Genomic DNA, 16,448 nt, shown 5'->3' with positions numbered 1-16,448 from the left:
AACAACACGGAGGCTCAGTAGTCAGAACAAAGACGGGAAACTTTATTACTCCTTTCAACGCTGACAAAGGCAGCGCAAGACCAGATCAACTCCTCCGGTTCTTACCATTCACAATAAAATCCCTAGACATATACACTACCTAACTGTTAACCATAGGTGAATTTTCTCAGAGCATTTTTCGAAAAGGACACTCAATAGATATCTTATAGTAGCTTGGGGTGAACAATAATAACCTCTGACAGATGCTGCTCTGTCATGTTCTCAGTAGGATCCCTGTAGTTGGTCATGTTTGAGATTTGTGCTTTCACTTTCACACAAGTATGTCTCTACAGAATAAATGATGTATGACTATGAGGAAAATAAATATATTTTGGCTAATCTGCTTCATCAGGGCTGTGTGGGTGTTGATTGATCAGATTTGATTGACAGAGGCTAAACAATCCACCTCCTATCTCTTCATTTAGATAAACCCTGAATGGTGCATGGCAGTATGAGATATCTTTCTTAAGATAATTTGCTTCAATCAGATTCCATTTACTTGCTTGCCGTCTTCTTCTTCGCTGCTTTGCTTTTGCTAATTTCTGCATTTCTTGCCGTGTTACCAACCCCGTTGGTTAATGTGACGGTATGTGCTGTGTATCCTGTAACCAAAGTGGATTAATGTCTTGTACACGCGCATGGGAGCGACATACCTCGCCATGAGACGGCTTTGACCATGTATAAGGATGTGCAGCAACTTAATAATGCAGAAACCGGTCACGCTGGAAAGTTTGCACAGAATTTGAATATTTCGATTCTAATACATAGGAACACCAATGGGAAAGCTACAGAATGATAAAAAAAAAAGTTTGATTGGACCCGGCCTTTAACATCACTCCAAAGCCCTACTAAAGGTCAAAAACTCCACAGGGTACTTTTCAATTTCTGTACTTCTCTATATGTATTACTACACTTTCTGGTATCCATTATTAATTTTACATCTGTCTGTAAATCAAATGAACCCTCCGGGGACATTACTGCTGTGTCAAGAGGGTTGTTGCCGTTAAATGATCTAATGTACTGATATTGTTCAACGTTGTGAGTTTAACATACAAAATTCCATCACCACCATTGTGTTGAGTTGGACGTGGAAATGTCAGAGAGACCGAACCTGGACGACTAAAACCGAAGGACTAATTTCCTGCATGACTAGATATAATCAGAGGTACGTGAACAGAGCCTTTACCGTCAGCGGCAAAATAAATAAATGTTGATTAAATGTTAAAACTGAGCCCAGCTGTGCAGTGACACTCGCTTACAGTGTGTATTGTTCTACAAAGAGAACTGAAGGGTGAAATCTGCCAAGCTGCATCAGTGCAAAGCTTCCATACAGCTGTGACGGCGTTCGCCCTCTTACTGTATGCTCTTCCCCAGAGCCAAAGCTTCTGTGTGTGTGTGTGTGTGTGTGTGTGTGTGTGTGTGTGTGTGTGTGTGTGTGTGTGTGTGTGTGTGTATGTGACATTAGTAGAAGACATTGAGAAACTTTACAACTGAAAACACACAACATACTCTATTTTAGGTTTGTATATTAATCCGTAGCTTTCCGGTGGTGTTTTCTCGTGTATTCAAATGCATCTTGGTTGAAGCTCGTATGTTTTTCCGTTCATTTCTGCATGAACACACTGCTACACGTACAATGTCAGGCTGGCTCAGCATTCGTACCAATACCTACCAAAAAATAAAGCGAGATGTAATTCGTAGATATCTTAAGACATTTTTTTGTATGATATCCAGGTGATCTTGAACAAGGACATATATAGACCACTTAATCACACGTCGAGTGGGCGGAAGTTGAGGTGGATTCAATAAAAAAATCAATCTTTCAGCCAGGGGATCGCAGTTCGTTACCCTTGGGAGACGAGAAGTTGGTGTTTTTGTCAAGTAACTTGCGTACTTCAGTAATGCAACGTCCCGTGGTTATTTCAACGCAAATGAGGATCTCTTCCTGAACCTAACTAATTAGTTTGGTTGGCTAAACCTAACTAACTATTTCACAATCTTTTCCTGAACCTAACCAATTAGTTTTGTCGTCTAAATCTAACCTTTCCTGGATGGTCTATTTGAAAAGACCGCATGCATGTAATGAGCGGAAATTGACACTTGTTGCAGGCTTCGAAGGAAGAAAAAAATATTATAAAATATTTTGTAGGATATCGTATGAACCGTTGCATGAGGATACGTTTACAATATATAAATATATATATATATATATATATATATATATCTTATAGTCAGTGTACTACCTAAAGTAACGTAGATGGCGGTCGGCATGCTCGCAGTTTACTGTACATTTTTTATTTGTATTCTTATTTTTTATTTTATTCTATTTTTATTTTATTGTATAATATGTGTATTTATTATCTGTTTCTGTGTAGTTGAGCTGCTGCAACACTTGAATTTCCCCCATGGGGATCAATAAAGGAATATAATTAATTAAGTTTAGAGAAGCATAGTCAGTCCCTCAATAACACAAACAGACTGATTGATGCAGCCGTAGACCAGAAGCTCCCATATTCTGCAAGGTAAAATTACTGTTTTTGACAATGGGGTCTGGTAGCTGTGAACAGCTTTAGTTTCCCGTCAGAAAAGGCGAAAAGTGTAATGTTTAGGTAAATCACTTGAACTGCTAATGATTTTTTTTTTTTTTTTTAATGGAGCCTTTCTTTTAGGTGGCTAAAATGGTTTTTTTCTGCTGCAGCTATTTCCAACGAGAGAACTGAAGCCTTTATATATCTCTCTTCAAAGCCACAGGATTCCGTTAACAAAAACTGTAATTTTACCTTGCTGACACGTGAGTACACAAACAACCCACTCAGTTATTTCCAAACTAAGCTAACACAGCTAACGTTGACTCAGCTAGTACTAGTGTTCACATTGTTCTTAACCTTATTGATCAGCTTACTGTGGTAACCTCTGTCACTGCTTTTTGTAAAAGGCTGAGTGGGCGTTTCCATTTAAAAAAAACATGGAAAAGAACGCTGATGGGAGTCGACCTTTCATAACTTGAATCTGTGCTCCGTTAGACAGCACACACACACACACACACACACACACACACACACACACACAGACACACACAACTGCAAACGGGCAAGAATCAACATCGACAAAGTGCACACAAACACTCACCTGTGTGGGATACACACATACACTAAAACACACACAGACCTTGGTGAGTGTTGTAGGTGGCTGGTGGTCCAGTGAAGCAGAATGCCTTTAACGGCTGAGGTTACTATGGTGACGTGACGTAACAGATAAGATGCAAGGGGGTGGAGGAGGTGCATGACATAACAGTGAGTAACTCACGCACACGTGCGCACACACACACATAACTGCAAGCACATGCTATGAGATGTGCTGTGCGACGCCGTCAGTCACGGACTCAGATCAGTTGTACATACAGATCCAGATGGAAGACAGGAATGTGAGCCATGCTGTTCAGGATCATGTGAATGGCTACAAATGCATCTTTTCTATTTGCTCTTTAATAGTTAATCATTTTAAAGTTATTTTCATATTAATGTGGATACTGACAAGGCATTCTTTATACTTACACTGTATTGTACATTACTTTGGTATTATTGTCTATGTAAGATGAGGACAACAATCGGACATCGGGGATTTTCTTTTTGTTGTCAAAACGAAAATGGCTACAAACTGTACAAAAATCATATCAAATAAATTACATATTCAGCCCACAAAAGCTAATATGAAGGACTATAAAGAAATAAGTTTCAAAATAAAATAGCCTATTCCAACAAAAAAACAAAACAGACCTGGTTTTGTTGAGACTGTGATTTTGTTTCAGCACCCCGGACAGCACCGCACCTACACATAACGCACAGCGCTGTCCGTCTGAGAATAATTAATTATGAGTGTTATTGCAGCATGAATAATTAGATTAATATTACTTTTTTACATGAGCTATTTGGGATGGAGTAATGCATATATAAAAAAATAATACAAAAAACATCTGACAAAAAGTGATACATTCCAATACTGATTTGGAGGGGGATTACCGCGGCAACAGCCGTAGCTTCTAAGCATTCAGGGTCAGCCTTACTGATTATAGGTTTAGGGAAAGATTGTGATTTGAGTTTAAAAAAAAATATCCAAGCTTGTTACGTAACTGCCGTCATCAAAGTGTACATGTTGCAGGCCACAAAACCGAAACAATGAGCTGAACGATTGCTAAAGTAGTTTTATCCGTTGGTCACGTGAAAGTATTGCTAAGTGCATCTTTAAAGTTAGAGAGACAAATAATAATATCAAGTGAAAGGAAAGGGGAAAATTAGAATGTTGCTGGATTTCCCTACAGATTTCAGACAGTATGGAGTCAGCCAAGATATGCCATACCTGCAGGAATCACCCTCCGCATATAGATCTAGGTCGGCATGGTACATGTGTATGAGATGTGTGTGTGTGTAGGATACTTTCAGGGGAACCAACACCAAGGGAGCTGGAATGATCCTCAAAAGTACACATCTGTCATGTCTTGATACATCTTTCTGCCCACTACCGTTGTCCAGTTCATCCATTCATCTCTCCATAACGCAGCGTCCCATATTGGTCAAAGTACATGAGTCCATATATATAAGGCCATATACGGTCGCTCCTCGACAGTCATGTTTAATTAGCCACTTTGACTTCATTAGCGTCCCTTGGCACGCACGTGAGTACATATGTGTGCTCCATCCGCAAAGACGCGCCTGAGTCCCTGTGTGGGGGGGGCCATCGGCTGTCCATATTAGTGCTGTGTGTATGTATGTATGTGCGGCAGCGAGTGCTAGCTACAACCTCGTCCCTGGAGAGAAAAGAACGAGGCCACGAGCACATGGCTCCTAGTGTACGCTGCTGTAGCATGCTACACGTGATAGCAACATCCTTGGATCCCCATCATAGGACTTGCAACATCTAGGTTACTGTTTTGTATGTATTATCATACGAGGCATACATTATACATACGGAGATACACATAAATATGCACGCATGGGTGATGATCAAAGGAAACATTTCTGTTGTACTTGGGAGTGGGATGAAGGTCACCTTACCCATAGTGCCATGAGACAAGTATACAGTACTTCAGCATACAGTAGTCTATAATGGCATACAGCAATGAATACTTTCATGTAAAAGTGAGAATATAACAACATGTAAAACTCCTAGAACGATAATGGTTAATGGATACATAATGGTGCTGTGGCTTATTAATAATATAGTACATTTCTGCAAATAGATCCAGGTCCCAACACTGGAGCATTAAAAGTATCCTACTTTGAAAATTGACAATAAATATTGTTGAAATGACATGGAAATGCACATTGTTGATTTTATTTGAAAGACATACGGGTAGGCTATATAGAACGCAACTTTTAATAAAATACTCCTCCATCTAAAACAATCTAAGGTACTTCTTATCTACCACTTTATAGATTATGTCACACTGGAACAAGCCGCGTCTTGTGTCCATTTGAGTGCACGTGTAAAGAAGATGTGCCACACTTTGCAGCTGTATGTGAACACTTCATAGATACAGAACACAGTTTTTCACAGTGGTGTTGAATGTTGACCTACTGTGAGAGCTGGACAGAGGAGGTGATACCTCAGCAGAGCATCATAGTATCTGGGGTTGCATTTACATAACTCTTTTCCAGTAATGTAAAATGAAGTACTGTTACATTTTAGTTCATTTTACGAAGGCCAACTGTAAAATGATTACCCAAACGGCGTGTTTTAATTAATTTTATTCAATTATCGGTGTTCCTCGATCTAAACAATACATTTAATGAGTAGTGTTATTAAAACTACTAGACATGATGACCACAGCAACAACAAGAATAATCCCCTCTTGGGCCACTCAGTGGTTTACTCCACTACCCAGCAGGCTGCTGGCTGTCTGATGCCCGGTCGCAGAAAAATAAGATGGATGAAAGCAGCGGGAGGTCAGTGACTGTTGAGCCCACATCTTCACAGAGACCTGGATCCATCGTTCATCCTGGATCAAGCTGCACTTTACGGGGCGGACATCAGGACAGAGAGCAGGACTCCAGTGGGACGAGGGCAGGTCAAACACAGTCAAAATTGATGGTCGATGTTTTCCATATATATAAACGTAGCATCAACAGCTTCTTTCCTGTCAGCGGCAGTCAATGCGGTGTTGCAAATCCCAAATGTCATTCTGCCGACAGAAATTCGGAAATGCGCTGTCTCCGAGCGCTCAGCTGCAACCGCTCAATAATCTCAGAGCAGGAGCTGTGTAAAATCCAGTAGACACACACACACACACACACACACGTTGCGGACGGCATGTCATATACACCTCGCTCTCTCAGACACACACAGATTGCTCGTCAATACATCAATACGCCCATGAGCGGTTAGAATGAAACCGTTCCTTGTGTTTTAAAGAAACACCGTATGAGTATCTGCGGATGATGTCAAAGGGAATATATACTGATTGCTATCTATATATTGTATCTATTCTTATTTGTTCATAAACTCATGTATATGGGTAAAAAAAAACACTGTTAATGATGTTAAAAGGTCAATGCATGCAAAGGCCCGTCAGAGGGTTTCTTTAATTGTTGCTTAACGAACGTGACAGCCCGTTAACGGTCTCATTAGCCGTCACCGTCGGACGCCACTCCCGCTGTGAGTGTGCCAGAGTGCTGTCATCTCAGACGCTTTCTATCGCCTCTCACTCTCATCGCTCTATCCCTCTCTGACTGAGGATGCAACCCAGGCGGGAGGCTCAGAGGAGGCTCTCTGCCCAGGGAAGAGAGAGGTCACATGTGCAAGTTATAAATGTGCTTTTTTTTTTTTTTTTTTTTTTTTATCATCAATCACTGTCAAAATACTTTGTCTTCCCATCATTTTCTAACAGTTTCCTGTCTTCTCTAAACAGATTTGACTGAACATATTTTTTACACTTCAGACAAAATCCTATTTGAAGGTGGTAAATGGGGCGGCTGTGGCGTAGTGGAGAGCAAGGTAGTTCTCCATTCAGAGGGTCGGTGGTTCGATACCCGGCTTCGGCAGTCGATGTGTCCTTGGGCAAGACACTTAACCCCAAGTTGCTCCTGAAGGCTTGCCATCGGTGTGGACTGGATGTTGCATGAATGTTAGTTAGAGTCTGATGGTGGCACCTTGCATGGTAGCCTGTCATCAGTGTGTGAATGGGTGAATGATATATAATATACTACTGATTGTAAGTCGCTTTGGATAAAAGTGTCTGCTAAATGACTGTAATGTAATGTAATGTAAATGTTCCTTTGTCCCGTTTTAGGTCTGCCTCAAAAGGCCCGCTTTTGGCACCACCTTTAAAAACTGATGCACCACCAGGTATGATCAAACGAGTGGGACTGAATGGACCGCTATCTGCCATCACCTGCAGAAGGAGTACTGAACTACCACCGGGCTGTGGTATGTTCTGGCACTATGCTGCAATAGAATCTATGTGTTAAAAAGGCAATGGCAAGCCATTAATGAACTATGAATGGCTCGCTGTGCTTTACATTTATTATGATATTTTTTTGCCAATGCAGTGAAATTGGCATGTGAAACTGTGAAACATGTGAAATTCCAGCTTATGATTATAATGACACATCTGACTGATGACCCTTGTACTGTGAGTACAGTTCACAACACTGCCGGAGTTAGCATTAGCTTGACATGCTAAGAGACTCTCCTTCAACTCTGATTCTTGGAGGCGCCAACTTTCAGTTTATAAGCTGTCAAGCTTTTATGACACAATTTAGTTTGACTGGAAAATTCTCGTTGGGCATTTACACTTAACATCTACCAAGCTAGTTGCTAGCTAGCGTTACCTGACTGAGGCCTCGTCTCCAAATATATGGGTATTTTTTCCTCCATTCTAAAAAAAAAAAAAGAAATCCCATCCATTTGGCCAGACATGCAAAGAACGAGGATGATGTTGGCCAATCAGAAGCTTAAAAACAGCGGTTAACGAATTGCCTCCTGTTTCCGATCGGGTCTTGTCCAAAACTGGCAATGTTGGCTGCGTCGTGGGAGTGTTAGATTATGTAGATGTGACCTCCGTAGAGCATTCTGACGCCTCTGCTCCGCGATATGGTGTAAAAGTAACCATACATTTAAGTGTAACTATGTAGCAAAGTAAGAACCAGCACTACTTCGGTTGTATCGGCCTTGATTTGTGACGCCTCACAATGGAGATAAGATCTTTACTCTGGAAAGAGTTTAACGAAAAGGTCGGTTTTCAATGACCTCAAGGGCCGTCTGCTTGAATAGAAAAAAAGCACATTTATAACTTGCATTTATAAAGCAACCTTAAGAGTCTACGGTCGACATTCACCAATTCATACACTGAGGGCAAAGACTTCTATAAAATGTTACAACCTGCCCATCAAGATACAGTTTCAATGTAAATACAGACATCATTTGCTAGACTGTTGTCATTTAAGCCAGCGAAATCGACATTTGCTGAATACTTTAGTTCACCAATTTTTGCTTGTTCAGACATTTAGTAGACGAATTAAAATATACGGCTCTTGAAATTGCGATTTAGAAAACCTTTCGTAAACTTCTAAAAGGATGCTAATTTTAGTAGCTTAAAATCAATTGATGACTGTATTCATTTTGAAACGTAACCCTAAAATCTGCATGTGACATCAAGACTGAGACAACTGGAATATTCTACTGAACTCTGAAGGCCTTTATACAACGGGGGCCATATTTTTTTGAACCGTTGTTTTTTTCATGACTACTAATGAGAACACAAATTAAATGGCAAAAGAGCAACTGATTTTTTTGCCCTTTCACACCGCCAACAAAGGCATCAACCAATCATGTTGTGCAGAAAAGACGTATTCGGAACATACACTTTAGTGAACAACAACACGGAGTGTCCGTAGTACCGAACCACGGCGGCAAACTTATCAACCCTCGACAAAGGCAGGGCATACCAGACCAATTCCTTCCCTTCAAATCCTCTTAGCAATAAAAGTCCTATAGACATATACATAGCTTAAGTGTTTACCAGAGGGAACTCATTTTCACTTAGAAAAAGTGTTGCAACTAAAATGCTCATCACTTTGACTTAGGAAACATTAGCAGCCGAGTATTTTGTCATTTATTCATCAAGCCCCTGGTGTGTAAAGAGCTAAAAATAAAGATAACACAAGCTAACAGAGCACAAAATCTTTTATATGCTTGTATTAAGAGGAGGAATGAGAAGCAAAAAAGATGGAAATGAGGCAACATTATCCCTCCAAGAGTGATGACATTTATTGAGGAAAGTCCTGTTTCAAATTTAGGTAAGAGAATTGAAGGATACCATAAAATTTTCACTCTGATTCTTTCTCATTTTAATTTCCCTTTTCTGACCTTTCCTGCAGACAACTTTACTAAATCTGCTCTTCCTTTCTGGCCCAGGGCAGTCCGACGTCTCTTTGGATGAGCAACTCATCCAGTATGCATGTCACATACTATAACCGACAGGATACCGCCATGATGTCACAGTGTCTGAATGTGTTACATAAGTGTCATGTTCCCTGTGTCTATCAAGTGCATGTGATTTAAGAAACATCCGGGTCCAGAACCTGAGGAGATATTTTTTACTGCACGAATTCTCCTCTAGAATGCAACACAGACCAAATAATATATGAGCTTCAGAGCTGTGTGTGTGTGTGTGTGTGTGTGTGTGTGTGTGTGTGTGTGTGTGTGTGTGTGTGTGTGTGTGTGTGTGTGTGTGAGAGAGGAAGATGATCACTGAGGAAATGTTTTATGTGTAGAGATCGGACACAAACACACACTTCCACACACATTTCAGTAGAACTTGTCTAGCCAATGCAGAAACTACTTCAGACAAGATAGTTATGTAATCAGGGTGTATTTGCCTAAATTGTCCAAAAAGAGACTGGGGGGGGGAGTGAATTCTTTGTGTGTACAGTATGCCACAGAGGGTTTGAGATGAACGAATAACAAAAACTATCCCAGTTGGACAGAGCTTACAACATGATGTTTTTTTTTAAACTAAAATGTTTTATATAGGTGGTGAACTCTTTTCAGCATTTTCCTAAAAAACTATGTAAAGACTCGTAAATTGTCCCGCTTTATCATCACTTATCACTAAACAGCACTCCAGATGAGATATTACTCGTGCCTAATGCCCTCTTGCTCTTGTTCAACTTAAACATATTTTACATACATCTTTAATTCAGGGTCTTATACATCAACTAAACATATGTTTTGTCCCAAATACAGTGCTTTCTGTTTTTAAAAACTATAAGAATCAGTTTGGTCAGTTGGTTTGGTTACCAACTGCAATTCCTTATCGAAGACAAATGCAATTGTATCATCAATTATGGTTTCTGCCATGTCTACTGTTGAGTCATCAGCATACATGGTGACTTATGCCTTTTTTAGGGTAAATGGTACTTCTTTTCTAAAAACAGCAACAACAATGGGCCTAGACGGTTTACTTGAGGAACTCCACAGCTATTCGGTTTTACATCAGAGACACTTCCATTAAAGAAAACGGTTTCCTGTTGGTCAAATAACTCTCCTGCCAGAGTACTGCAGTCGGACTGAAACCAAAAAATCTTAACAGACAGTTGGATACTTGCAATAGTATGCTGTGAAGTGGACCTCCTCCCTGGCAACCTCCAAGAGTAAGTATTTGGCTCCTTTTAAGATGAGCACTATGAGACCTCTTGGCTTGAAGGAAACGTTACCCAGAGAAGGTCATAAGGGATGGGCTCTTATGATCTCAGAGGGGGGCGTGTCTGCCAAGGTTGCAAACCATAGAGGTAGCTGGTAAGTGAGATATTGTATGGTATTAGTGCCTTCTTTTACTTCAGACAACCCATGAACACAAAGGTTGCTTCAGCCGCTGTGGTTCCTCAGATGATTCTATCTTTGGTATGCCTTCCGAGGCAGGTTGCTGGGCTTTGAAGCTGGTTTTGGTTAGGCATCGACAAGCACAAAGCCACTTGGAAAAATGTTTAGCAGAGCTTTTACGACTTAGAAAAGAGCTGAGCGAAGTAAAAAGCAGCTGATAAGATAGCCATTGAATGGATTTTGGTCCTGGTACACCAATGCAGCCATTTTGCTTATGACACAGAGGCGTGAGCAAAATAAAAGATTTATTTTAGGGTTGGTTCTTTCTCACTTCCATCTTTTCAGCATCCTCAGTCCATGAAAGGTGTGGATCAAATAAAATAATCATACCAACTTAAAGGCAGAGGTCAACAATGACTTAAAAATGCGGTTGACCTACACTCAATACTTTTCCTGAACTTTAACCAAACAGTTTTAGTTGCTATACTTAACCAAACCTTTACTATAGAGGTGGCAGATCAGGAAGCCCTCATATGACTCCTCTTTCTAGTGGTCATATGGGTTGTTTTGGAAAAAATTGCTATTTTGTTGTTTGGATAGGAGGACATGTTTCTTTGTTGATACCTGATGAGACTTTCACAGGTTGAAATTATTGTACTTTTGGTTTCTGGTTCGATGTTAGCAACTATGACGCAGTCTCTTTTTGCAATAAGAAATTCTTCTGAATTTTTGAGGTTTGATTCACTTATTCTTTTCCAAAGCATGGGCTGATGGGTATTGAAGTAGGAACTGCAATACCCACAAAACATGATTTTTCAGAAACAACAAAGAAACAATTTAAACAAAGGCCCCTTACACAAACCTATAGTCAATTCATATTAGCAAAGATACTAACATGTTTTCATAAAGCTGGCAACGCCAGTTCTGCTTACCAAAAGACCTGCATTTCACAAATGGAACAACCTATTGGTAAACCTACAATGGTTACCCCAAAATAAAAATTCTGATGGAACCAGCAACTAGATGGTTGGATTAGTCTTTCCCCACTATACCCAGAACGGATGACTGATTTGCATGACAGGACGCTACAGGTCAGAGTCTCCTCCTGGTTTTGCTCTGCCCAGATACAGTTGGTCATCTTCGGCTCCTTTTGCAAGCACTCATGTCCTACTTTCCTGACGGTGCTATCAAGACAGGACGGTAAGTAGTGTGCCTGACCCTGTGTGGCAGCGAGTCACAGGGTTTCTCTTGTTGGTTATTTTTGAGGAACATAGAAGTTGCTCTGCCTACTTTAAAAATCTATATAGAACATGTTTAATTGTTAAGTACATGACAACTGATAACTCCCAAAGTAGGAGATGTCTTAAGAACATAATACACAATATCTATCCCACTTGGAGAAATACTTATTATCAAGTCAGACTTGAATAGAGCGGGCTGCACGGTGGTGTAGTGGTTAGCACTGTCGCCTCACAGCAAGAGGGGCCCGGGTTCATTTCCCGGGCTGGACAACCTTCTGTGTGGAGTTTGCATGTTCTCCCCGTGTCAGCGTGGGTTCTCTCCGGGTTCTCCGGCTTCCTCCCACAGTCCAAAGACATGCAGCTTAGGTTAATTGATGACTCTGAAATTGCCCATAGGTGTGAATGTGAGCGTGAGTGGTTGTCTGTCTATATATGTCTGCCCTGTGATAGGCTGGCGACCTGTCCAGGGTGTACCCTGCCTTCGCCCATTGACAGCTGGGATCGGCTCCAGCACCCCCGCGACCCTTAACTGGATAAGCGGTTACGGAAGATGGATGGATGGATGGACTTGAATAGAATGGCTTCTGGAAGCCAGACTGCCTATTAAACAGTGAGTTCTCTGAATGAAGAGCAGGCTACAGATAAGGAGACAGTGCCACTCATTATCTTTCCAATGAGAAGATGAATATCCTCAGCATATTTGTCTTTTCAATAGGAAGGGCTTTTTTAATCTCTACCATAATAAGCTTATATCCAACGGTCTCACAACACACATATGCACACAGACACAGACACCTATGCAAACACAGACGCCATGATTGTTAAATTTGATTTGGAGTCATCAGAGAGTATTAATCTGACCGGAGTAATTAAAAGCGTAGTGGGTTCCGCTGGCCCTGCAAAGAGCAGATGAATAGCACTGTGCTTGTGTTTGCATGGTCAGGGGAACAAAAGGGCCCTGCAGGCTAATCGCTGTAGGAGAGCTCAAACACCCATCCCACCGTGTAATCAACGAGAGCCACTCAGAGAATTTAGAAAGAGAGCGCACATATTCAAATAGGCATTTTCTTTTTTTTTTGTCTAATGGAGGTTGTATCGGAACCTGTACACGTGTTGTGAGGAAGGATAAAAGATGTTGATAATTGGTTCGAGATTTTCTATGAGGATAATCTTAACACAGTTTAGATGGCCGCCGTAAAAAATCTCCAAACAAATATAGTGAATGCTGTGATTCTCTCTCATTTCACAACACATAATTATATTTAGAGGCAGCATAAATAAAAACTAAGGCAAACTAAGTAGCAAAAAAGAGCCTTACTACAGGAGTTGTAAAGGTTTCAACTTTAATAAGGGTTGAATTGTCAGAGAAAGGAGCTGAAAACTTTGAGACTTGAGTTCCTGGTTAGTTTTTAACTGTCTGACAGAGTTACTGCTTGTTGTCAGTCAAGGAACACTTTCATTGAGACCTTGGACATTCATGGTTTCCGACGATGTATCTAAGGACTTCAGAACTTCAGTTTATGACTAAATGCTTACAGACCAAATGACATTCCCACCAGCCTCAGATACACATCCATCCATTGTCTGTAACTGGTTATTTACCAGAGAGGCAGGATACATCCTGGACAAATTGCCAGGCAATCACAGGACCGACACATAGGGAAAGACAACCATTCGTGCTCAAATTCAAACCTACTGGCAAGTGGGAGTCATCAATTTACTTACAGAAAGCCGGCCAGCGGTTTCAAACTCAGAACCCTCTTCCAACAGCACTTACCACTGCACCACCATGCCAACAGGATTTTTTTGCATCGCAAGATATTATGCTTTAATAAATTGGCACCAAAGACATTTATGGTCATTTAAATTCAATGTAATCAATAAGGAAAAAAAGTAATTTAAGTAATCGGGGGAAAAAATTTATTTGAACTCGTATAATTCCATGACAACAGGACAAACTCTACCTGTTGATGAGGATCATGCAGTTTAATTGGACATTCCAGAAAAGCTACTTGATTGACCTTGTGACAAGATTGTTTTCTCAACTAGAATCTAATAATTTGTTATGGCATGTGATGGTGTAATGGACAGAAATCCTGGCTTCCAGAGCAATTGATTGCTCAGAAAAGTGCAACCTCAGTCTATGGTGTTAAGGTAATTAGATTTCATGCTGTCATTTTCTCAACTGAACTGACAAGCGCCACATTCAGGAAACCCTATTAACAACAAAACTAATATATTGTTGGCTTATTTGTTAGAAACATTTCAACAGAAATACTAATACTACTGCTGCTAAAATGCAAGTTAAACAAAACATTTCTGTTGAAATGATGTCTGAATCTGTTTTACATTACAGCATAAAGATGCATAACCTTGATTTGAATCCACATTTTACTGCAGAATAATTCTCTGTGATAACTAATGCTGTCAGACCCGCGGCCTTAGGAAAAACAGCAGGTCTGTTCCATTTCTAATGCAGAGGTAAGGACTCCTCTGTATAGAAAGACAGAATGTAGATAGCTGGTGAGAGGATTGGCACGTCTTTGCCAAGCAACTCAATCAAATGCTTAATGAGGAGTTTTTCTTCTCCTGTCGCACTATTTCATGTCTTTATGTCTTAGATTCTAATTAGGTTTTAACTTGCATAGATTTTTATTTTATTTTATTATTTTTGTTGTATACATATTTGTAAGCATTCACTCTATTTATTTTGCACATATCGTAAAAATCGTGGACCAGTCAAGACAAAAGCAACCAAAGCCTTTTAGGACATTTTGAAATATATGTTGTTGTGCAGATGAAGAGGCAGTTAGTTTTGTAAACCGGCTAGTCGGCTTGGAAGGATAATCCTGCAGTTCAAGGATTTCACAATAACAGAATTTTGGTAGTCTACAAACAAAAGCAAACAAACAAAAAACACTTTTGAGCTAGTTTGAGAAAGTTGAAAAGGTCATCATTCCTTCTCCGTTATCTGTTTTATGTTGATCAGCTTCAAACAACAGTATTTATTCAAGTTTCCTGTCGAAAACAAAATTTTGCAACATTGCATGAGTGGATGGATGGATTGGACCTTATCGTGGTTATTTTGTGACTTCTGGATAGAGCTTGAATGCATCACAATGAAACTCAATTCAACCTTCATTAATATTAGCTGTTAGCTCTACTGGACTTTGCTGACCAATGGCTGCTAGCAGCTAGTGTTGACTAGCTTTCCTCCTGCTAATTTCAACAAAGATTTGATGTTCACATTGTGGAATTATCAGAGAAAAGTTTGTGTGCGTGAATGTGAATTAGTTAAGATCCTCATGGTCGGAAGACTAGAAAGGCACTATATATATATATATATATATATATATATATATATATTGTATAACCCTAATACACACACACACAAGTTCATTTACCATACATTTACCTGTAGAGGTTTGGCATTGACGTGGTACAGAAGTATCCCTTCTTGTGACATACTGTTAGCTCAAAATAACTAATTCTGTTCATTTTTGTGTTTGCCTTTGGTGAAACATGAGAACAACCATTCGAAATGATTTATGCAAAATGTTAAGTAATTTAGAAAGCTTTAGCTTGCTTACACTGCTTGCCCAAATATACCTTTCTCGACTGGATTTGCATTCTCCACCATGAAGATGGTGAGTGCAATGTTAACAAGACCCAGAACTGGAAACAACAAGAAGGAAAACACCCAGAGAGAAAAAATACCATTAGCTTTCAAAAATCAGTTTACTGTTTTGCATGAACTGTGTTTTGGAGCGTGAAATCCAATCCTCCAAAAAAACCACAGGAAATGTCAACAATAGATGATAGTGCTAAGCCTTCAGCTGAGCTCATGTCAATTGTGATTACCAACACACCGAATAACAAAGAGCCTAATAGACGACGAGGAGGAACAGGAGATCAGGCGTGGAGGGAAGCAAGTGAGGAGGACATGAAGTGATTAAGGGAGAGAAAGAGAGGTAAAGAAAACAGCAGGTCTACAGAATCTCATACAATGGTCACACTCCTCCTCAGGGATGGACCCCTCTCTTTAACTCTTCCTCCTTTCATCTGTCTCTCCGAAGCTGAGCGAGGATCCCAGAATACACATGGCGGGTGCTAAAATAGGCTTTTGGCTGGGTGATGAATTAGCCAGGGCGTATTTGGGGAGCAAGGGAGCGACAGAGGGAGAGAGAGAGAGAACGATTAGAGAGAGAAAAAGAGCAATGGTGAGAGAGAGTGAGAGAAAGAAAATAGCTCCTAATGTTTAATCACAGCTAGATCTAATACAGAACATGTCCCACAGATAAACGCAGTGACCCTTGTCTAAAATGTGTTCATCCATCACGACTGAGCTCT

General features: G+C 40.3%; 1 protein-coding gene across 1 annotated transcript in view; it reads right to left on the bottom strand.

Annotated features, from left to right (window-relative positions):
• Positions 1–16,448, bottom strand: part of slc24a3 (solute carrier family 24 member 3) — a 99,827-nt gene that overhangs the window by 69,733 nt on the left and 13,646 nt on the right.

Source organism: Anoplopoma fimbria, chromosome 6, assembly GCF_027596085.1.
Source record: "Anoplopoma fimbria isolate UVic2021 breed Golden Eagle Sablefish chromosome 6, Afim_UVic_2022, whole genome shotgun sequence".
Taxonomy (NCBI): domain Eukaryota; kingdom Metazoa; phylum Chordata; class Actinopteri; order Perciformes; family Anoplopomatidae; genus Anoplopoma; species Anoplopoma fimbria.
This window is presented reverse-complemented; position numbering and strand designations above follow the sequence as displayed.